The 25,083-nt window shown below is 46.3% G+C and overlaps 1 pseudogene across 1 annotated transcript in view; it reads right to left on the minus strand.

The window, feature by feature from the left end:
* LOC147636688 (mRNA-decapping enzyme-like protein) overlaps positions 1-25,083 on the minus strand; it is an 81,501-nt pseudogene that overhangs the window by 1,707 nt on the left and 54,711 nt on the right. Inside the window, exons 3-8 of the transcript XR_015266195.1 lie at positions 17,591-17,631; positions 17,462-17,511; positions 17,218-17,362; positions 6,350-6,406; positions 6,035-6,158; positions 5,488-5,916 (exon numbers count right to left, since the gene is read on the minus strand). The product of XR_015266195.1 is annotated as an mRNA-decapping enzyme-like protein (transcript). The remainder of the gene's footprint in view (positions 1-5,487; positions 5,917-6,034; positions 6,159-6,349; positions 6,407-17,217; positions 17,363-17,461; positions 17,512-17,590; positions 17,632-25,083) is intronic.

Consider the following 25,083-nt stretch of genomic DNA (forward strand, 5'->3'; position numbering starts at 1 on the left):
TATGTCTAGTGTCACTCCTCTCGGGCAGGCTCCTGCATCAACCTAGAGGTCGAGTGTAGTAGTGGATCTGCTCTAGGAGCTCTAGTCTAGAAGAAGTCAGGGTCATGGGTTCAAATATGAGACTTGAGTAGACACAAATATCAACAGAGAGGTAACATTTAACTTGAGGCTTCTATCACAACATTAGCACCATCCAGATGAGAGAAACAAGAGAAGACTTATCTCTAGCATGTGACATGGTATTAGAGAAATGTAAAGATCGAGAAGATCTTGAAGACAGAAAAGAACACCAAGGCCAGTGGTGTTCTTGAAGATCGAGAAATGTACAGATCGAGAAGATCTTGAAGACAGAAAAGAACACCAAGGCCAGTGGTGGACCTCAAAAGAAGAGCCACTTTGTCACACACCTGCTGCTAACACTCTTGAAGGACAACCATAGCAAGACAACATGGTTTAGACGTAGGAAACTGCTGCTGACGCATGTGACCTTCTTCTAGCCCTTCTTGGGCGTTCCTCTGCTAGACAAACAATGACGAGGCCTTATTTACCTTTCCTTCTTGCATGCATGAGAGAGAGAGAGAGCTTGCCAGGTATCACTGTAATCCCATCCTTTTCAAAAACTCCCAATGGTGAGCCATTCACTGACAATAACGGTTCTCCTTTCTTTGGTAATCTCACCGTCTTTGGCGTCGCGGATGGATATTGAGTCCATCATCTCTCATATTCAGGATCACACAATCAGGAGCAACCATCTGAGGGCTGATTGGAGGTGCTGGAAACAGATCTGCAACGAGACCTTGGACTGAGCACTACCATCTAACAGCAGCGTTAGTGCTCAGATCAAAGATCACCATTTGTACTTGAGAAGTTGTAACACATTTTCTTGCACATAATATATACTATAGGATTTAAATACAGTGTGTGTGCTTGTGTTTCTTGTTCCGCTGCCCTCTCTCACGGGTTACGTAATATGCAGTATGTGTACCTATTGGAGCTCCACCGTCATCGGGACACCGTGCTCAGACAGCGCACAGGAGGTTGCATCCTGGGCAGCCACCGCCCCAACCAGTGGGCATTGACTTCATGTATACTATATTAGAGGAGGACGGCACATGATGAGCCTCATTAATTCATTCTTCATGTGAGGCCCACGTAGCATGTGGACCATTTTCATTTCTTTAGCACTTTTTGGTCATGTTTAAACATGGAACATATGTAGCACTTTTTGGTCTCATATGACATAGACCCATTGGGTCTTTAGTAGACATTAGTAACGTCTATCTTTCTCTCTCTCTCACACATTGGGTGCGAGACCTATGGGACCAGTCTGAGACTTGCAGTATGGAACTGCAACGGAGCATTGAGACTGGATGTGGGGGCCTTTGAGGACAGCTTCAGAGATAGGGACATCATCTTCTACTCGGAGACACATCAGGCCCCAGGCAGCACATTACCGAGAGTGGCGGGATACGGATGGGAGACGACTTGTAGACAGGGGGCCCGTTCGAAGCATGGTGGTCGCGGATCTGGAGGAGTTGCAGTTCTTTTTAGAGAGGAGCTTCAGCCACTCATCCATGTTATGCGCCGTGATGAGAGCGCGAGGTACATGTGGGTCAGAGTGAGGGCAGATGAGGGTAGACCCCTATACATTGCTATATGTTACTTTCCACCCAGCACATCTCATTATGCAGCGCCCAAGGGGCAATCTCCATATATGATTCTAGATGAGGACATATGGGAGTTCTCCAGGGAGGATGTTATCATACTTGGGGACTTTACGAACAGCTCAATACCAGACCTCCTTCTTTGACACTTCGGAGGAGATGTTGAGAGAGAGAGATGTGGAGGAGATGTGTTTGACCCGGAGATCACAGGATGAGGTGGAGTGTACTGAGTATGGGAGATACCTCTTGGAGATGGGGACTGCACATGGGCTGGCCATTTTAAATGGCCTAGAGAGGTATCCACTTGCCAATGGCTTTACTTGCTTTCCACACAGACATGGGGCCAGCACAATGGATTATGTTTTAGCCTCGCCAACCTTCATCCCGAGTATCCAGGATTTTGCGATTGGCCCCAGGCCCATCGGAGTTACGGTGGATCATGCACTTCTCTCCTTTACGGTGGATTTCCACTACAGTACCCGCCAGGTTGGGCAGTCCTCCTATCACCCGAGATATACCTTCTGTAGAGAGACTGATGGAGTATACACCATAGAGATCTACAGCTTGTTAAGTGCAAAGGATCCACAGAGGCAATTAGCAGAGCTCACACAGATCCTGACAAAGGCTTTACATACAGCTGCAGCGACGGCCTTCCCACACACGCAGCCCACAGTACGACCACGTCCTGGAAGCATGCCCCAGAATAGTTGGTATGATGATGACTGTAGGGAGCTCAGAGCCCGCCTACAAAGAGAGGTGGCCACAGGTGTTACTACATATAGACAGTCACACATCATCTTCCGATCCCTCATTCGGCGGAAGAAGAGAGCATTCTTAGCTCGGCTGGAGAGAGAGACATCTATCAGTTGTTTTTGAATCAGGATTCTGGGGAGGCCTGGAGATTGCTTAGAGTGCACCCCCCGCCTCCGGCCATTACCTCTCCAGATACATGGGGCGAGTATGCAGCCTCCCTCTACACAATACCAGAGCAGCCACCACTACCGAACCCTCCAGAGCCTTGTCCACCCACTTCTACCTTCTTCACAACAGAGATGGTGAGGATGGCCATCAACAGATTGCATACAGGGAGGGCACAGGATCATGAGGGCATTGTAGCCAAGCATTTCATACATGCTAGAGATATGATTGCAGACTTGCTAGCTCTCATGTTTAATAGAGCCATGTGTGAGGGGTTTCCTGGGACTTGGAGTACTTCCACGATTCCGGTACTCAAGTCTGGAGATCCGAGCCTGCCGACTAACTACCGCACCATTATGATTGGTCACTCGTTGGCCAAGCTATATGCCTCTATTCTTGAGTAGGAGTTGGGCAGATGGGCAGAGAGACAAGGGGTCCAAGCTCAGGGACAGGCCGGTTTCAGGAGGAGATTCTCTACTTTGGATCATATCTTTACCCTCAGGGCTATCATTGAGGAGGGCAGAGCACATGGGAGGAGGATCTACTGTGGCTTTGTGGATTTCCGCAAGGCCTTTGACACAGTGCCCAGAGCTAGACTGATGCGCAGGCTGCAAGACTTGGGGGTTCCATGTGAGCTCATTTGGGGTATTATGGCACTTTATGAGAGTAGTTGGGCAAGTGCGGACTTCAGAGGGTCTCTCCCAGCCAGTACACTCCACTATAGGGGTGAAACAGGGCTGCCCGCTCTCTCCGACTCTATTTGGACTATACATTGATGAGATCTCTGATTATATTGGGACACGAGGGGACAAAGGAGCCCAGTTGGCTGGCACTTGGATACCTCTGCTCTTATATGTTGATGATATTGTGCTTATAGCAGACTCACCAGAGGGTATGCAGAGGCACTTGGATACTTTACATGCTTTTGCACAAGACAATGGGCTCTCAGTTAACCTTGGTAAGACCAAGGTTATGGTGTTTAACACTACAGCTCAGTGGGTCTGGAGATCAGCGCCTATTTTCACATATGGGCAGGAGACAGTGGAGTATGTTGACTCATACACATATCTTGGAGTGGTGTTCACTGGGCCTACATTTTCCATGAGGGGGGCAGCAGAGGCCAGATTGACTAGAGGATATGCAACACTAGGAGGTCTAGAGAGGATGTGCTCACAGGTACAGTTTCAGGAGCCACGCACTAAGCAGTGGCTTTTTGACACGCTTGTCACATCGGCTATGCTATATGGAGTACAGATTTGGGGGCCTAGCCTAGATCGTCACAGTCGATCAGGACGCACATACGATGGATGGAGATCGATGGAGAGACCACTTGTGTCCATGATCTCCAGGATGATTCGGGCTAAGGCCTCGGTACCCCATGAGATTATCAGAGCCGAGATGGGAGCACCACCAATCGTAGTCGAGGCTCTTGCCAGATCACTGTCCTTCATTCATAGCACCTGGGAGCTTCCCTGACACCGGTATGCACGACTTGCTTTAGAGTCCTCTCATCAACTAGCCATGGAGGGAGACACTTCATGTTGGTATGGGCAGATAGCATCCTGGTTTGAGCTCCACGGGTTCAGTTTAGACAGACTTCCACCCTTCCAGTACTCTCTGGAGGCACCCTCTCTCACCTTGACACATTCTGAGATTAGTAGAGTCATCAGACAGGACCTCATTCAGTTGGACACTAGGAGGACATGGCTAGAGCCCTCACAGGAGTTGGGGACGAAGATGGCTTTCTATAGAGACCATCTTCTCCGCACCACTGAGGATGGCTTTATACTTAGACCGAGCTACATGGATACCCATCTGTCTCATGGATTGAGGTGCGCCATTGGGCAGATCCGCACCTCTTCACATCAGTTAGAGATAGAGACAGGCAGATTTAGAGGCATACCTCCAGGGGACAGGATTTGTCAGATTTGTTGGATAGAGCCAAAGACGGAGGACCACTACATCTGTCGCTGCACAGCATATTATGAGATTCGAGGGCGCTACCATTGCCTTTTCAGAGAGGGATTTGGACCACTGGCTAGAGTCATGGACTATTGTGATCAGCGATGCTTGGGTTTTTATCTCCTGGAGATCCGCAGGCTTAGAGAGTCCATTATCAAGAGCAGACGCCCGACTGGCAGGGAGTCCACACAGAGACAGATTACTGACTTCTTTAGAGGGACTACACGGAAGGACACATAGCCGACAGCCCAACAGTGGGCACCCCGTGGGACTCTAGTTGAGAGAGCTATCCAGTTGGGCAGATCCACGCCCTAGGGTTCGCAGATCCTTACATCGGAGACAGTGCCTACACCGGAGGATTCAAAGCATCATTGCGAGGCATCGGGCTCGTCCGACCAGGCATCTCACTATGGCAGATATCCAGGCCATCCGGCAGAGACCCATGCTAGAGCTCCTAGGATGATTACGACTCCAGCCATATACTATTGTACTCACTGTCACTTTTGTACTCCCCCATATTCATGTATTCATGTATCCATGTACTCATGTACCCCATATTGACTAGTAGCATTAGCTTCCCACTCTCCCTAGTTGCTGCTTCCGGATGCTCCCTACTGATGTATTGTAGGGCTAGATACTTACCTTCAGTTCTTTCTTTTCTTTTTCCAGACAGTGTATCAGATGTCACATGGTTGTAACTTTGGTCTCATAGGTCACTTTGGCCTTTTGAAGACGTTAATATAACATTTCATTTCATTTCATTTCTCTCTCTCTCTCTCTCTCTCTCTCTCTCTCTCTCTCTCTCTCACACACACACACACACACACACACACACAAAACACAAAATAAGCCCCAAGTTCACATCATGTCAGAAATTTGTGAAACTCAGCACGGTTGTCTTTCAGCCTGTTTGAATAAAGTGGTGGGATGAGAATAACATTACCTGTGCCAGTTGGAACAGTGCATCACGAACTCCTTCCTTGCTGATGAATGACCTGATAGGCAAGGTTGAAGCTGGTGCTAGAGATGGAGGAGTTGGTGGAGGGAATGGCTGCAGTAAAGAAGCCCCAACAGATGGCTGCAATGCAGGTGGAGGATGAAGTGTGAGAGGCTGTGAAGAAGGTAAAGGAGGTGGCACATAGAAGTAAGGTTTTAAAGGAACTTCTGAGTTGGCATTCCCAGTCTGGCCCACCAGTTGATTTGTTGATGGTGGTAACGGTGGTGGTGGAAGAGGTGGAGGCGGAATTGCAAGCACTGGAGAAAATATGGGCATCACTCCATCAGAAGGATGTGGAGAAGACAGATATGAAGCAGCCAACGACCTTACATTTCAGGAAGCTACAGGTTCATGTGCACTAACATGCAAGGCATTCTGCAACAAAAGATAGAAGATGATAAGGGAGCTAGAAACGCAAATAGAAAACAACACTGAAGCATTCGAATCTTCTTCGTGCATCCTCTCACTCATGGTGTATGTTCAGCAAGCATACACTAAAAAAGCACTCCAAAGGGTCATCGTTGGCTCCCACAGCGGAAGATGGGGCTGACGATGGTTCCAAAGGTCCTTCAACAGTGGCTGGTGTTGGAACTGCTTCAAGCTCTTCAAATTCATCCCTGCTCCAATCCAGCAGCTAAACCAAACTTAAAGAGAGTTTTCAAAAGGCAAGCACATGCATGGATACAAGATCAAGACCATGCAGATACTACTTTCATGCAGATTTGTGAGCCTAGTATTACAGCCCAGTGGTAAAAGTCAGAAAGCCACACTAGACAATGGAGAATGCGAAGAATTGTCTTTGATTAACCTGTGAGGAGAAAACACCTGTCGTTTTGGCGGCGTCTTAGAGTAGGCATTTGAGATCCTGCAAATCAAAGTGAAACACTCTCAACTAGAGTACAACAAACCATGCAAGCCTTGAACGAGTGTGACTACACCAGTGATACTATTGTAAAGTACGGTATTACAGAGGGATTCTCCATGTGGAAGACCCTATCCTACCTATCTACTTTGACCTAACACTTGTGAGGTGTCAGATATTCTACTAGGAGTCAAGCGATGCCTTTTATAGGCCCTTGAAGGAATAGTAAACTGGATGACCTGCTGTCAGCCAGTTCCATTGACATACCTCTCTGCTCTCCTTATCTGAATCCGAAAGCTGTGTGATGATGCCCTCAGTCGACCAATGGCAATCCTCACGGCGTGGGCCAAGTGTCTGTGTGAGATAACTGGTTTCTAAATGAAGCCATCCCCAGTGACCCTCAAGAAATGCTCTCTGTAGGAATGAAGCTTCAGGGAAATCTCTACCAAGGAAGGGGGAGTCCAAGCCGTACTCCCGGGGGGGGGGGGGGGGGGGGGGCGAGAGGGGGAGGAGGTCCATCCCAAAGCCATGAGAGAGAGAGAGAGACAAAGCCATGTGCATGCACATGGACAAGGCTAATCCCTGATTTGCAGCAGATAAAACATTATATTTTGGAGTTGTAGTAGCTGTCATTGCCATGGAAGGCATAGTGTGTGGAGCAGGATCGTGTCAGCCAGCGGATAGTGTCACGATTGTTACGACCCTGTGTTTTTTCCTCTGGACAACATGCAGGTGGGCACGGGCACGGGATGGTTAGTGTGAACAGGCAGCAGTTTGGATATGAAAAGGAAACCCATATGTGTGGCCAGCCCAAGTGTGAAAGGGGACAAAAGAGATTTTAAGTTTATAAGGTTTTTAAAACCTTTGATGACTTAAAAATATTATTATTGGAGGCATGCGTTTTTAATCTTTGCCTTTGCCTTTTTTGAGAAAAACGATTTGAATCGCATGTTTATAACAGGGCCTAAGGGTGGCCATGTGACGGGAGGTGGTCGCCGTGTGGTCAGCAGGGGCGAGTGCCGGTTGGTGGTCATCGTTGGGCAGGTTGCTGTATGGAGTCAGTGCTGCTGCGTGCACGAGTGGAAGACCAGGGCGCTGTTGCGCATGGGCTACAGTCAGCTACGGGCGCCAGGTGGGCTGCAGCCAGTCAGGGCAGCTAGGCAGGTGTCAGGTGCGAGGCTCTCTACGCCAAGTGGTTGCACAAATGAGCACGTATGGGCTTCAGCCAACAACGGGCGAGGCCGGAGACTCTCTACAGCCAGTCGGGCAGCCAGGAGGACTGCAGGCGGCCACAGAGGCGCAAGGGCTGAACAGCACGACTCTATCTCTCTCTTGGAAGGAGGCGAGCCGAAGGAGGCGCCGAGGGGCTAATAGCCAAGGGGTTTTCTCTCTCTCTCTCTCTCTTCGCGAGCAGGTGGGGTTGCCACACAGCCGAGAGACCTTCTCTCTCCACAGGGGGAACGACAGACACAGATTACTACATTTTTTCAGAGATCCATCCCACTCCCACCCCCTACACGGCACGGAATTACTCTCCAGAGAGCAGAGACACTCAGAGCCCGCAGGAGACAGAGGACACCTGGCTTTCAGACACCACGCCTATACTAGAGAGAGATGACAGAGATCAGAGCTCAGTTTCACAGAGAGGGTGCGGAGCGACTGGCTCGCTTCAGAGCAGACCCAGGCATGTTCTTCAGGGAGCTGTGGACACCCCCTTCATTGGTGTATACCATTTTATACCCCCAGTATGGTACAGGATGGAGCTAGCTAGGTTGCATATCATGATTGTATACTCCACGCATATAGCTTTGCATTCTCCTAGTAGTAGAGCTCCATCCCCTCCCCCACTCATTGTACTTATTGCACACCCACATTCAGCTTTTTAGTTCAGTACTTTTTCATTTTGTCAGGATGACAGAGGATATCCCATACAGGTACACCGATTTGTCTCATAGGCCGAGTTCGGTCTTTTGGAAGACGTTAATAAAATCTCTCTCTCTCTCTCTCTCTCTCTCTCTCTCTCTCTCTCATCATGGATTGCAGGCCTTGTTTACGAGATTGGGATACAGAGGATCAAGTTAACATGCACAAGATGATGTTCTTGGAAGAGATGTGTTGTTGCTCTTCGACTTGGACTTATGTGTATTCAAGGATTGCTTGGCACGTCCTCTATCTTTCTCTCTCTAGGTTTTGGCAACCGTGATTTGATGGTATATCTGTCATGGAAACAGGACATTGGTTTTCGAGAGGAAACGGGACTTTGGTATGGAGGAAACAAGCCTATGGTTATGGGATACAGGTCTTTGGTTTCATGTGGAAAGCATGTCTTTGGATTCATGTGGACAGGTTCTAGTTTTCTCAAGGTTACATGCAAGCTGTGACTATAGGGAAGATCATATGGTTTGGTATAGCCCTACTGCTGTCTACGAAAGGGTTTGTGGGATCCATGGTTGAGATGGAGAAGACCTTTTCAAGCAGGGAGGTGTTGTACAGGTGAGCCTTCTCTATGGAATGCTTCGCTGTAATAACGAGAGTTCTTATTTGGATGTCCTGGGTGAAAGCTTCGAGGGATCCTATTGGTAGAGGATTCGACAAGTTGTACTTTGTACTCAAATTTTGATCAAGTATAGAAATACCGCAAGGGGCGCCACTGCGTTTTGGGGCCAATCGGTGTCCTTGTATTATTTGCAGGAGCACTCTAGCTCCCCCTGTTTGTTTCCTTTTCCAAGTCCCCATGGGTGATGAAGTGTTTTGTGTGCGAGTGTTTGTTTCACCGCCTGTCAGATTTCTGAAGGCCGGTTTCAATGACCCTGTGAATTTGTGCAACATAAGTGTGAGCATGGTGGTCGGTGAGCAAGACATTTTTTTAAAATGTTCACACTAGGGGACAAGGGGACAAGTTTTTAAAAAACTAATAAAACCATGTGTGGAGGGGACAACGTGACAAAGGTTTAAAGCCTTTAAAATTAAGAAAAACCTTTTGAAGTGAATCGTGGCCTTTTTAGGGAGCCCACACTATTATAGGTTGGGTGGCTTTTTGGAGAGAATCAGGCTGCAGCTGGACGCGTGGGGCTTTGCTTTTTGGAAGGGCTAGCGGCTGAACTGCAGATATACACAGGTGCTAGGGATCATGGAATAGCAGGCGGGCTGGTCGGGCAGCAACGCTGGCTGGTTCTCTCTCTAGGCACACCGTCGGGCAGCAACGCTGGTTGGTTCTCTCACTAGTCGCACAGTCGGGCAGCAACGTTGGCTGGTTCTCTCTCTAGGCACATAGTCGGGCTGCAGCATCTGCCGGCGAATTATTAGTTCTCTCGTTCTCTTGGAAGGGAAGTCGACAGGATTGCAGACGGCTTCTGACTGCAGGAAGTGCACAGTCGACCAGTTCCTCTCTCTCATCTTCTCTCTCTCTTTTCGTGAGTTGTTGGACTGCAAGGGCAACACTCGAAGCTACACTCAGGTTGCAAGCGGAGATGTGGGCTGAAGCCTTTCTCTACCACTGACCATGTATTCACTTTGAGATGTATGATTGATCAGGCCAGAGTGAGGAAGAGAAAGCTCTATTGCTGCTTTGTGGATTTCCGCAAGGCATTTGACATAGTACCACGAGAGAGGCTCTTTCAGCGCCTGCAGTCTCTTGGCATACCAGCAGATATGACATGGGGCATCTATGCATTATATGAGCAGGTTTTTGGGCGAGTCAGATGCCCAGGAGGTATGTCCGAGACTATTGCTAGCACCATTGGTGTGAAGCAAGGATGCCCACTTTCCCCCACGCTATTTGGGTTATACATTGATGAGGTGGCTGACTTCATTACACCGGGAGGCGGAGATGGAGTTGATCTAGCAGGTACCTCAGTACATATTATGCTTTATGCTGATGATATTGTATTAGTGTCTGAGTCTCCAGGAGGTCTACAGCAGCATCTACATGCACTCGATGATTTCTGCACACAGAGGGGTCTTATTGTGAACCTTGGGAAAACCAAGGTTATGGTCTTTCATACATCGAGACAGGGCAGGAGTTAGCTGACATTCACTCTCGCAGGACGCCAGGTGGAGGTGGTGACATCATACGTGTACCTAGGGGTTACCTTCTCTGCAGCAGCCACGCGCTTCACCATGGGTTCAGCAGCCAGAGCCAGATTGACACGGGGATATGCAGCATTGGCTATGCTAGAGAGACAGTGCCACCAGGCGCATTTTCAGGAGCCCCGGACGAAGGGGTGGCTATTTGACACATTAGTCACACCGGCACTGATGTATGGAGCAGCGGTATGGACGCCAGGACTTGCTACCCATTGGTGGACACAGGTAGAGAGACCACAGGCCCTCATGATGGCACGCATGATACGCAGCAAACTGTCAGTACCTCATGACATTATCCGAGCAGAGTTTGTTGCGCCTCCTATGATGGTAGAGTTTGCTGCGCCTCCCATGGTATGCACAGGTCACACATTGGTTCTCACAGCATGGCCTAGACATGGATCATCTACCACCATTCCAGTATGACAGGGATGCACCACATATCCGTCTCTCTCATAGTGAGAGGAACAGAGTATTGAGACAGGACCTATGGCAGCTCTATACACGAGAGACATGGATATCACCTACACAGCCTCTTCCACCAAAGATGCTATACTACAGAGATCACTTCATGAGTATCACTGATGATGGATTTATAGAGAGGCCTAGATACATGGAGGGCTTTTTACCACACGGCTCCCGAGTAGCTATTGGTCAGCTTAGAGTCTCATCACATCGATTGGAGATCGAGACTGGCAGAGCAGCACGGATCCCCCGAGAGAAGAGGGTATGCAGATTATGCAGAGAGGAGGTGGAGAGTGAAGAGCATTATGTATGCAGATGCAGAGCATATACAGCCATCAGAGAGAGATATCCCATTTTATTTAGAGAGCCACATTCCCTACGCCAGATCTTTGAGGCAGCAGACCAGCGCATACTGGGGAGATTCATTCTAGACATACAGCGTCACAAAGAGACATCATTACACGCTCAAACAGCTCCAAAGGGGGGACGACAAACACAGATTACTACATTTTTCAGACATCCACCCCACTCCCAGCCCCTACACAGTAGGGAATTACTCTCCAGAGAGCAGAGACACTCAGAGCCCGCAGGAGATAGAGGACACTTGGCTTTCGGACACCACGCCTATACCAGAGAGAGATGACAGAGATCAGAGCTCGGTTTCACAGAGAGGGTGCGGAGCGACTGACTCGCTTCAGAGCAAACCCAGGCATGTTCTTCAGGGAGCTGTGGACACCCCCTTCATTGATGTATACCATTCTATACCCCCAGTATGGTATAGGATGGAGCTAGCTAGGTTGCATATCATGATTGTATACTCCATGCATATAGCTTTGCATTCTCCTAGTAGTAGAGCTCCATCACCTCTCCCACTCATTGTACTTATTGCACACCGAGATTCAGCTTTTTTTAGTTCAGTACTTTTTCATTTTGTTGGGATGAGAGAGGATACCCCACACAGGTACACCGATTTGTCTCATAGGCCGAGTTCAGTCTTTTGGAAGACGTTAATAAAATATCTCTCTCTCTCTCTCTCTCTCTCTCTCTCTCTCTCTCTCTCTCGATCGGTCTTGGTGAAGATGGAGATTGAGGCAAGGAAGATGGGCTCTGATCACACGCATGCGAGCCTAAGGAGTACATAGCTTCTCTTTCTTCCAGTCAAAGGGCTGTTCGGGGGTTCTTCTCTCGGTTCCTTGTGAGAGGAGGAATTTGCAGCCCAAGAGGGCAAAAACAGGAGCAACAATTGAATGTTTCAGGAAGGGTTCATGGACTATTTCATGGCTGTGGTTTTGGCTACGTGCATGGGCAAATTGACCGTGTTTACTGGGCCTCATGGATGTACTCTCTTGGCTAATTAGAGGTGAATAACAGTGTGATGTTTTGGGGCACAGGGCTGTGTGAAACCTCTATGCTAAGAGGTCCAGAGGACTCGCAGTTTGGACATGCATACGTAGGAAAAGAAGACCAAAGAAAGTGTTCATGGAGAGAGCATGAAGGGCAAGGGGATAAGTTGAACAGATGCACAGTTCTACACCAGACTTGGAGTGGACTCAGAAGACCTAAGGCAAGGTTTTGAGTGAAAAGGTTGCCAAGAAGGTAAGGATGACAAAGTATGGGAGACCGTATATGGAGACAAGCGATGATGACAGTCATCCAGGGTCAGAAGTTAGAATTGTGTCATCAAGTTTAGCAGAAGGGGATGTAAAGTGCATGCACATGGGCATGGCTAATCCTAGGCTAATCCCTGATTTGCAATGATTTGCAGCAGATACAACATTATGAAAGGAAGCAGTCATAAGCATGGAAAGCATGGTGTGTGGAGCAAGATCTTGTCGGCCACCAGATGGAGTACCTATCAGATGGTGTCGGCAGTAATTTTGGCCCAGGCCTGTCACAAATTACAGTTAGGGTTCCAAACAGAAACACACACACCCAATCAGTAGAAGCAAGCAAGTACACAGAGGATAGTGATTGATGCTCACACAATGGATTGCATTGAAATGTGTGGAGCTAGAGAGTCAACTCCATAATATCAAAATGCAATAAAAGTTGTGGTGTCCTTTCACACCAGATATCCAAGAGAAAAAATCCAAAGGGAGAAAAGTGCCCTTGGTTAGCCCATGTTCACATGTGGCAGCCTGTCTCATAGATTAGGGTTAGGGTTAAGTGGGCCTGAAGGTGGCTGTCCAAAAAATTCAGCCAATGGCTGGTCTAAATTTTTAGCAAACACGACGTCTCTACTATCCAAAATCCTTTGTGCGGAAGGATTAAAGAGACAGTAACCTTTACTACCACCGTTGTAACCCACAAATATGCACTTAGCTGCTTTGTCATCAAGCTTACCTCCCAATTGCTGAGGTATATGTGCATAAGCTATACACCAAAAACTCTAATGTGATCAACTTTCATGCCAGGCCTCATATAGCGTTATGGTTTTAATGCTCTGGGTGGACATCTATTCAACACGTGTAGCACACATGATTGCTTCCATCCAAAATTTGTGAAGCAAGCCTCTCCCTTTAACCATGCATCTTCCCATTTCCATCAATGACCTGTTCTTTCTCTCGGCAACACCATTTTCATGAGGAGAATATGGCATCGTGCATTGATGCTTTATTCCCTTTTCTGCCATAAAAGCTTTGAAAGCAATGGACATGTATTCCCCCCCTCGATCTGCACAAAGGGCCTCCACTTTGCAACCTGTTTGATTTTAAGCCTGTGCCACAAAATGCTGAAAACATGCAAATACATCATATTTTTCTTTCAAGAGATACACCCAAGCAAATCTGGAGTAGTCATCGATAAAGGTTACAAAGTATAGATACTTTCCAATAGATGGTGTCCACATAGGATCACACATCACTGTGCACAAGCTGTAATGTCCAAACGACCCTTGTTGATCTATCTTTTGGGAATGCATTTCTCAACATTTTACCCAATATGCATCTTTCACATACATGTTTTGGTGGCAGTTTTACGTGAGGCACGTCCTGTACCATTTTGTGCCTTTGCAATAGCATCAAACTGTCATAATTTACATGCCCAAACCTGGCATGCCACAATTCTACCTCTTGCATGGCAAGTGTAAGAGTGGTAACCACATGAGCATCATGCTCTCTCCTGTCAAACCTGTCAAGCTGATATAACCCATGGTACAATGTGCCGAAAGTGACCACTGCAAAGCCACCTTCACAGCCTTTCACTATGCACCTGTCGCCCTCAAATTTCGTTGCATATCCTCTTTTAGCAAAAGAGGAGATAGACAGCAAATTCTTCTTAATTCCAAGCACATACAATACATCTGGAAGACATAAGTCTTGCACCATCTGCTCTTGTGAGGATCACCTCATCAACCCCCTGAACTGGATAAGAAGAATTGTTTTCCCATGTTACCCATTTCCCTTCAGGGGCAGGCTGCAGCCATAAGCTTTTTAAACAAAGCCCCATCATTGCCACGCATGACGGAAGATTTGTTCTTCCGATTCTGCTCCTCCTGTAGTAACAAGGCAACCAACTCTTTCGATTCTGCTCCGATACCAGCCAATAATGCTGAAATCTCTTTACCAAGAGGTATGCAAACGCGTGCAACCAAATATGTTGCAAAAAACACCTACAGGCAAAATCCCAACGCACCGCAGTGCAATGCCAGGCAACCACAAGGTCCTGTGCAAATGTGTCCCCAATACAAATCACAAAAGCCCCAAAAATCTGTGTACCAATGAGCTTTAATTGTGTGATTAAGCACTGATTTTAGGAAAGCCCCAAATTTGTCTGTGTCCTGTAACTGCAATTGTGCATTTAAGCACCAATTTTGAAAAATTCCCAAATTTTCACTTAACCCTGCACCAAATCTTGCCTTGTTTTGTTGCCTATATCTAAATTTTGCAATGAAGCAAGTAATTCACAAAAGCCCCATGAAATGAACCCAAAATCAAATACCAGACCACTGTTGGTTCTGGGGTGGCTGCCTGAGGTGAGGGGGTCGCCCGATCACAAACGAGCAACAGAGACAAGCAGCTTGGGCGACGGCGAACTTCAGCGGAGACAGGGAGCATGGGCGACAACGAGAAGCAGAATGACAAATGGACGAGGACGGCGACGACGACGACGGCGAACCAGCGGAACTCGAACTTCTGTCAAGTGGCACGTAGGTGAGCATCATTGACTAGCGGGCGGCAGCAATCCTCTGCGCACTAGTGCTGCCCGCTCGCGGAGGTGAAAACGGGCAGAGAGTGACAGGCCTGGCGGTGGATAGCAAGCAGACGCAACTGCCAGTGATAAGGCAGATGGACAGAAGGAATGTGCAATCGATAGAGCTGGGGACGCCGGAAGGAAACTGCACATGCATTTGGACGGAACGTGTGGTCGCACTAGACGGACAATAGGGCGACAAGGAGAAGTGGCTTTGATACCACTGTTGGCCCAAGCCTGTCATCACAGATTAGGGTTAGGGTTCCAAACAGACACACACACAGAATCAGTAACAGCAAGCAAGCACAAAGAGAATAGTGATGCTCACACAATGGATTGCATTGGAATGTGTGGAGCTAGAAAGTCAACTCCATAATATCAAAATACAATAAAAGTGGTGATGTCCTTTCAAGATATCCAAGGGAAAAAACCCAAAGGGAGAAAAGTGTCGTTGGTTAGCCCATGTTCACATGTGGCACGACTCATAGCATGTATGCCAAAAAGCAAGAAGATTTTTCATCCGACGAGACAGACAGGTATGCCGTCTATGTAATACTCCGGGAAATCGAGTCTGAGGAGCATTACATACTTGTAGGTTAGGGATAGGGTTTGCACATGTACAAGCGTAAGCTATGGGAAATCAAAGAGATCCATGGTTCTAAACTCAAGTTTAAAGAAAGGCTTCGTTGTTTTATAGGGTCCTAGCTCGGCGCATGCTACAATAAAAGTGAGACAAGTGTCCTCACACTTGTCAATTCAGCTCTACACATGGCATTGTAGCATTTTCTTGCTTATTTTGAACATGAGCTCTACACATGGCATTGTAGCATTTTCTTGCTTATTTTGAACATGAGAGAGTTATCTCTTGGGCGAGTTTGAGCTTCAGGCAAGTTTTTGGAGGCTGAAAACTCTGATTTTTCACCATTTCTCTTCATTTCTAAGCTCACCATAACCATATCCAGCTTGGGGAAGATGATTTTCACTACTCTATACCATCTTGCACACCCTGGATGGCTGTTTTTCAGCAAAACAGTCCAAAATCTTGTTGCAATTTCTGGTTTTATGCAATATACATGCTGTTTTACAGGTTTTGGCGCTTATACATACGACATACAGGCTGTTATACTGGTTTATGCGCTTATGGATGAGCCGCGTGGGCTGGTTTACAGGTTTATGAGCTCATGAATGAGCCAAATGGAGTCGTTTACAAGTTTATGTGCTTGTGGAAGAGCCATATGGGTTGTTATACATGTTTGTGCGCCTATGGAAGGACATGCTGGATAGCCTTAATTTATGGTTGTATATGGATAATCCGGTATCTCCCATGAGGAGAGAGTAAGGCTCTCAAAGCTTGTACATGTTATATTTCTCCTTGGATAATGAAATACTCCAAGGGGGAGGGAAGGTCGGCCCAACATGTTTGATGGCGCATTCTCCGTCTCTTCACTTCCTACCACTGCCCGCACAATTACTTGGGAGCCAATTGCATGGCAGGTGGAGGCCAGGCCTGCACTCTTCTATGAGGATGATGGAGAAAACCTAGCCCTCATGCTCTTGCACCAACGCAACAGCCCCCGTCCCACACTAGACCCTGGAGACTGGCACATGCTAGCACTGAGAGCTCATATGCAGCCTTGCGGCCTGGCACATATTGCAAGCACGCTGTAGCAAGACTATTGCAGGCAAGTCCACTCCCCCAGTGGAGACCATTTGAGCTATATGGGTTGATCTCATTCACCCCATGCGGAGAAGTCTGGAGCGCTTGGCAAGGGACTCACTGCGCATGCAGAGACAGTGGTGCAGGCAGTCTTCTTTTGTACCTGGAGCACCGGACCCTTGTTCATCCAAAAAGAGGGCACAATCATTTGGCATCACAAGCCACCTGTTTGGCGCTCCCCTCACTCTCTCTGCCTATGATGTAGTCTCCCTCCAAGAGCGGCCAACCACAGAGGGAGCCTCCCCTGCATTTTTTTCAGTTCTCTTAGCGTCATGGACAGGGTTGTATTACGCCTTTAGGCAGATTTTCTTTTAACTAAAAGAAGGATCTACTCTTGGAAGAAGAAAACAATAGTTACCTTGAAAATAGGCTTGCAACTTTTTCACACTCTCGGGAGTTGTAGAACCAAATGCCATTAACCTCTTGAGCTGCATTGCGATAAAGCAAATACGGGAGTTGCACCTCACACTCAAATTCATCAAGCAGATCCTCCACCAAATTCTCTACAAGAAAGAACCACCACTCAAGAGTCAATAAGACAAAGTTGGCAGGTTGACCATGCAAGTGTCAAATGAATATTTCAGACCTTCAAAGCAGCATACCTGTGCTCCGCCTATTCATGACAATAAACTGAAAACGAGGTTTGGTCCTCCTGCGCCCCACCCCAAAGGTGAAACAAAATAGACAACTCATTCACACCCTAATCATGAGCAAATGAAGTGTAAACTCACCTTTTCACAACAAAAAGTGACCCTTCCACATCCTTCCGGCTCTACAAAAGAGAGATACCAAAAAGTCAGGATAATTGTAAAATTAATTAGCTTGTAGTACGCACGCCTTCTTTTCTTGGCTTTGTTATGTTTCCATGTTTACGTTCATAATTTACACATGGAACATATGTAACACTTTTGGTCTCATAGGCCCATCGGATCTTTAGTACACGTTAATAAAATTCTCTCTCTCTCTCTCTCTCTCTCTCTCTCTCTCTCTCTCTCTCTCTCGGGGTGCTCTTCTATCCGGGCTGCTCTGTTCCATGCACCGCACATGTCTACTATGTTCCGAACAGGCGCTCTTCCCTCCGCGCCGCACTGCTGTTCTGCCCGTGCTGCGCTGCGCATGACCATCCATCCTCATCCGTTTTCCCACTCACCCACCCCAACATAATCCTCTCTCTCTCTCTCTCTCCAAGATGAAGAGATCCTAGAAATGGGAGGGCCCTGCATTCAGAACTAAACATAATCATTGACAAGATGGAGAAACACATGCTCGCTAGCTCGGAGAAGCTAGATAAGCACCCCTTAGGCGGATAGGCGAAAGACGGGCTGAAAGTTATCAGGGACATCTTGATAAGCCAAGAAGATACACAAGATAGGGAAATTAAAGAGCTCAAGGAAGCCCATGTGACCAAAGTGGGAAAGTTGAAAGCACAAGTTGAAGACCTCAAGGAGGATCTACATGTATGCAAAGCACAGATGAAGGGAGAAGGGGAAATTAATCCCTCCCTTACCTTGGAGGTTGAAAGCCTGAAAAACAAACTGCACGAAGGTTTAGTGGCCTCAAAGCAAGAGATGGAGAAAGCGTGGACCGCAATACTTAAGCAATAAGTAGAGAAAGAACAAATGATGTGATAGATATTAGTTAATTCTTCCATGAAGTACATGTACCTTTATAAGTACAAAGGTTCCTCTTACTGGCATCACTGCTTATATCACACACATATTATCTCGATATTATGCATGCCCCTCTAAGAGGTGGTTCACACACAAATACACAAACATTTAAGTGAGTGTTTACTCCTTGTTAGAGATTGTTCACACACACACACACACACACACACGTTACCACACATTTATCCAGGCTTAGAAGCCTCACACACACAGGTAAGACCTTGATTCCCAACAGTTTGCGCTCTTCGTGTGAGGGTGACAGGACTTAAGAAGGGGGAATCCCCCAAGACTGACGCTCTAGCCCTATGTAAGAAACTCAAAGTGGAAGGGACCCCTTATGTGGACACATGGCATGTGGGACGACACGACACCTGACGGGAGCACCCCCTCATCTTGAAATTCTTGGACCTTGCTAACTGAGAGGCCTTCATGGATACACCGATGGCTCTCCAACAAGAGAAGATATACCTAGGGGATGATCTTACCCAAACCCAAGTAGAGCACAGATGGGCAAACATGATGTCATGTGCACAGTGTGTATCATAGTTTTTCCATACGGCAACCATACGGCAAACGCATACGGGTATGGAAGTACGAAAAAAAGTACGGTTCACACTCCCAAGAAATTCCATACGTTGGATACCATACGACACCCTAAATTTAAGGAAAAACATGCTACATATGACAAAAAAAAACCAAAGAAACTTGAAACTGCAAAGATTTTGGGATTAGAAAAAACATAAATGATGTAGAGCCAGAATCCAAACTCCGGACTTTATATTACTGTAACTTGTTTACATCATACATGTATGATCAATGATGTATCATGTAACATGTTACATAAGTAGGGACTAGGGAGTGGAGTGGGCAAATGCCAAAACCTGTCACTTGTAGGCATAGTTTTTTCATACGGCAACCATACGACATACGTGTATGAGTCTGGAACTATGAAATACGTATGGTTCAAACCTTGGAGAAATTCCATACGTGTTAAATTAAAGGGTAGACATGCCATTTTCAAATAAGTGAACCATGAGAGACTTGAAGTATGTGAAAGCCATGATAGATGGTCTATCATAGTTTTCACAAATTAACCATGTTTCATCCGTCATGACTTTCACACATTGACAACTAATCTCTATGTCTAGAGAAGATGCAAAACATTTTCTTTTTTGGCTGGAGTATGAAAAGTTTTTCAATACGTGACCATACGCGACCATACGCATACGGATACGGAAGTATGGAATATTTTCCATACGAGTATGAAAAAAACTATGGTGTGTATCTACCGTGTGCTACACGCACACAAGACTAGCTTCAAGGCTTAGGGAAGCTTGGAGCTAGGCAGGCTGATTGGCGAGCTGGGCTAGGGATAGAATAACGGGCGGGCACCCAAGTATGGACGAGCGGGCGCCCAAGTGTGGACGCCCGATGACCGGCCAAGAGCCTATAAAAGGGTGGCCACGGTTAGTCAATAGTTCATAGAGTCTCGCGTGTCTTTGTGTCTTTGTGAGAGCTCTATAGTCAGGAGCCTAGATCTAGCGCAGACATGCACCTGCTTTATGCAGCCAAGGCCGGCAGCAATCTCGAGGCCCGCAAGGGTAGCTTCGTGGCGGTATGGGACGTCACGAGGTAGAGATTGGTCGGCACGTCCAACTAGATAGTTCAACTCGTGGCTCGGTGGGGACAGCCAAGACTTGTGGGCTTGCCCACGGCTGTCAAGGTTGGGAGGTGATTCAAGCCTACACCCCTTCACGTTGCTTGGTTTGTTTTGCAGGTTTCGAGTCTTGTACCAGGAGCGTTCTACAAGGTGATCCTATGGGGATTTGCCAGTGGTATCAGAGCAAGCCTCGAGAACGAGCAAGTCGGTAGGTAGAGAAAAAGAGGTCAAAGAAAAGGTATGAGTTCAAGAAGATTGTTGTTTTTCTGTACATATTGCTGTTTTTTCAGATTCAGCATGTTTTTTTTTTACATTGTTGGAACTCGTGATGGGGGATATGGTCTTGTTAAGGGTTGTTTTGCTTAGCAAGAAGAAGGATTGTGTGTTTTTTCAACTGTGTGAACAGTTTGAGAAAGAGAGAGAAGTGGTGAAAAGCATGTCGGCTGTAAATATGTAAGCGAGAAAGAGAGAGAGAGAGAGAGAGAGAGAGAGAGAGAGGTAGCGATGGCTGTATCGCCTGTGTGGATGTAGCTGTGTGGCGCCTCAGTGGCTGGGCAACCCACATTAGCGAAGACGCCAGCCGCATGAGTCTGCACCAGTCGTCGCAGGTGGGTGGTACACACAGGCTGACGGGTGGTGCACGCAGGCAGGCTGGTACACACAGGCGGGCGAGTATGGACGCACAGGCGTCACTCTAGTCGGTGCAAACAGGTGGATGGTACACGTAGGCAGGCAAGTAGTCGACGGGTGGCATGAAGGCGGGGCTAAGGATGCTGCAGAAACACGCGAAAAGCACAGTCGCCGAGTGGAGTTTTTTTTTTTAATAAATTTAGCTTTCGTTTTTTTTTTTTAAACCTCCACGCCTTGCTTTCGTTTTTTTTATGAACCTTAGAAAAAGGGGTTTAAAAACCCCATGCCTTGCTTCATGGGTGTTTTTTTAAAGAATATATATATATATATATATATATTTATTTACATACAAAAGCAAAAGCTACATATGCTTTTGGGGAAGCTTATAAATTCCCCTCAAGGAGGCTTCTTGCCACCATAGTCACAAGGGAACGGGAACGTTTTGGGGAACGGATGATTGTTTGGAACGGGAACGAAAAGCTTGAATAAAAGGGAACGGAATCGGGAACGCCACATCATTGCATAAATGTGTTTATAAATTTACTTTATATATCTGTAAATGCTTTGGAAAGAGGCATAGTAAAGAAAGAACCTCAAACCATCTCAGTAGTGGCCATGATAATGCATAGATGTGTTCTACATGATACATAGTTCACTTATATTTCTTACATGGTCTGCGGTGCCATTTTGGAACGGGAACGGGAACGACTATCTCTATGGAACGCGTTCCCCCGTTCCAAGAGCTTGGAACGACGTTCCCTTGTGACTATGCTTGCCACACCTCTCTCAAGCTCTCTAGCACTCTTCTTAGTACAAGGCGAAGCATTCTCTCATCTTGCCCTCTTCTAGATGTCGACCCAAGAATCGAAGATGGAACCCGTTCCCGAACGTGAAGACTTGCCGGCTACGGAAACCACCGATGGCGATCTTTTCGACGATTTTGTTTCAAAATCTGGTTTTCAAGAGTTTAAAGTTGCTCTCGAAGCTTCTTTCTCAAAACGTCAAGCACAAGTCGCTACGCAAATGCAGGCTTTACAGAACTCCATCTCTTTATTGACCACTACCCTATCTACTCTTTCAGGTATGGATACTTTGGCATCTGCTTTAGGCCCCAATATTACTCCGGAACAGTTTAGGGGCGAGCAAAAGCAGCGTACCAAGGAGATAGTGGACACTTGGCTACATAAGTGGCAGGTCCATTTTCAGTTTCATCCATATGACGATGTCAAAAAGATCCAGTTAACAGCAGGTTTCCTCTCAGACAAAGCTTTGCTTTGGTGGAACTTACCAACAACCTGGGCACAATTCGAAGAAGTCTTCAAGAAAGAATTCCTCAAGAAAGAGGATGATTACGATGTCGTTGCTCAGTTTGCCAGTTTGACCATGACCTCGCAGAACCTCACTTATGAGGTCTATCTACAGAAATTTAGGGACTTGCAGATGAAAGCTACAAAGATGGATTCCACTACTCTTTTGGGTTTCTTCGTAGCTGGTTTACCCGACTCGTACGTTTACAGATTAAAAACAACAAATGCAAAACTTTGGACGAGGCCATTCATTCCGCTCATATCTATGATGATACAATGGTCTCTTCCAAATCTAAACCCGTGACCGAGCAGGGAAACAAGCACAAAAGAAAGTTCTCCGCAGCAATGGCTAGCACGACAAAAGGAAAGTCTTCGGACCAACCTTCGAAGAATTCTACTTCGACACCAACAAAAAAAAAACCGTCTCCTCAAGGCTTTGAAGCTCAAGAAGGAGGAATGTTGTTTCATCTGCAAAGAAAAAGGACATGCGCGTAACGAGTGCCCGAAGAAGAAGGGTGTAAAGACCAACGCAGGACCCAAGCCAAAGGCAGCTAACCAATTGTCTTTAACAGATACTTCAATTATTGTACTTCCTCGCCCAGTTCATGTTTTGATTGCATGTTCAACTCTAAAGTTTTTGGCTTGCATGATTTCTCCGAGTTTATGGAGAAGTGAATGGCTATAGAATATATATTCTTCTAGACCCTGGCAGCTCACACAACTTTGTTAATTACAAACTTGTGCAGAAATCGGGTCTTGACACAACACCTAGCGATCATACCTATGAAGTACGCCTATCTGCGGGTCAGCAAGTATGGGATCGAAAGGTGGAGAAGCTACCAATCCGGATTTAGGACTATGAAGATACTCTGGAGTGCTATATTATGAATCTAGAGCATGTAGACTTGTTATTAGGGATTGAGTGGTTTAAGACTCTTCAGATCCAGATAGATTGGTCTAGTCATACTTTTTCTTTTGAACATAGGAACACCCAGTATTGTATCTTAGGTGATTGTATACATCCCTCTCAAGGACCTCTTGTAAATACAATTGATTTTGGAAATATAAAGGATTCTTCTTTGTAAAATGCTTTCCATTGTGTCTTGATTGCACTTTCTTCATTTCTCATACCTACTATGGATGTTAATGAATTAAGTGCGTTTGAAAGCAACGAATTAAAGAAGATACTTGATTTGTTTCAAGATGTATTTCCTAAGAAACTGCCATCAGGCTTACCACCGGAAAGGACAGTAGATCATCGTATTGACCTGGTCCCTGGTGCTCAACCTTTTAGTATTCCACATGACAGGATGAGCCAAGCTGAGGAAGATGAGTTGGCCAAACAACTCGAAGATTATTTGAGGATGGGCCAGATCCATCCAAGTAAATCACCTTGAGGTGCACCTATGTTACTCAGGAGAAAGAAGGACAACACCTGGAGAATGTATATAGATTACAAGAGATTGAACAAGCTGACAATCAAGAAATTTTATCCTCTCCCTAGATCAGATGATCTGATTGACCCGCTAGCCGGAGCGAAGTATTTCACAAAGATAGATTTACGTACTGGCTATCACCAGATACGTATTCATGAAAGGCATGTCGAAAGAACCGCCTTTCGGACTAGGTATGGCCATTACGAGTTTCTCGTATTACCTTTTGGGTTAACCAATGCTCCAGCCACTTTCCAGCAAATGATGAACGATCTTTTTCGTGAACATTTGGAAAAATTTGTGGTTGTGTTCCTAGATGATATTTTAATATATAGTCATACTCTTGAGGATCACGTTAGACACCTCACGATTGTCTTAACTATTTTAAGACAGAAACGACTATATGCTAAATTAAGTAAATGTGAGTTTTTTATGACAGAAATCATTTACTTGGGACACAAGATCACTAGAGACAGGTTGAGCATTGACTATGACCGAGTTTAGAAGGTTCTGGCTTGGCCTATACCGCAGACTATGAAACAACTTCGTTCTTTTCTCAGTTTTGTTGTTTGTTTTCGGAAGTCTGTACGAGAGTACTCTCAACTCACACTACCAATGATCGACTTGTTGAAAGGTCGTGGATGTAAGTCGAATCAGCCTATCACTTAGAATAACGATTTGGATATGGCCTTCAGACTTTTGAAAGATAAAGTCAAGGAAGCACCTATCTTAGCATTATCCGATCCTAGTCGACCTTATGTTCTTGAGACTGATGCCAATGACTATGCAATCGGGACTGCTCTATTCCAAGATGGTAGACCTGTTGCTTTCGAGAATCTCGTTGGCCAACCCTTGAGAAGAAGCTTTATGCTATCATTCACGCTGTCAAGGTTTGGAGACATTATTTATATGGCTCCAAGTTTGTAGTATTGACTGATCATCATTCAATCAAGTATGTGTGTGATGCAGATGATTTGAGAGAAAGGAAAGCTCGATGGGCTAAGTTAATGCAAGATTTTGATTTTGAGATTCGTTATCGAAAGGGATCCATGAATAGTGTCGCAGATGCGCTTAGTCGAATTAGAGAGGTGAATACTTTGTCGTTCACCAAGATTTCTACCGACTTATTTCAGTCATTGAGAGGGCTTTACAAGATTGATAGTTATTTTGGTCCATATTGGCAGAAGATCCAAGACGGGAGCTCATTGATTGACCAAGACTTGATGATTGAGCAGCCTACCATTCAAGCTACAGGTGGTCAATGGATGATTCGGAATGGTTTACTATTCCGTAATGACAAAATTTGTGTACCACAGATCCCAAATATTAGGTCCAAGATACTTAAGGAGTGTCACGACGCCCCTTCTCCTGGACACCCTAGGATACACAGGACATTAGCTTTAGTGAAATACACTTTTTATTGGTCAAAGATGAAAGGATATGTAGAAAATTATGTCCTCAAGTGTCAAGTTTGTCAAGCAAATAAAGCTGAACGCTTTAGACAGACTGGGATGTTGCATCCTTTGC

The sequence above is a fragment of the Cibotium barometz genome, chromosome 7, assembly GCF_041138505.1.
Source record: "Cibotium barometz isolate CiBa-2024 chromosome 7, ASM4113850v1, whole genome shotgun sequence".
Lineage (NCBI taxonomy): Eukaryota > Viridiplantae > Streptophyta > Polypodiopsida > Cyatheales > Cibotiaceae > Cibotium > Cibotium barometz.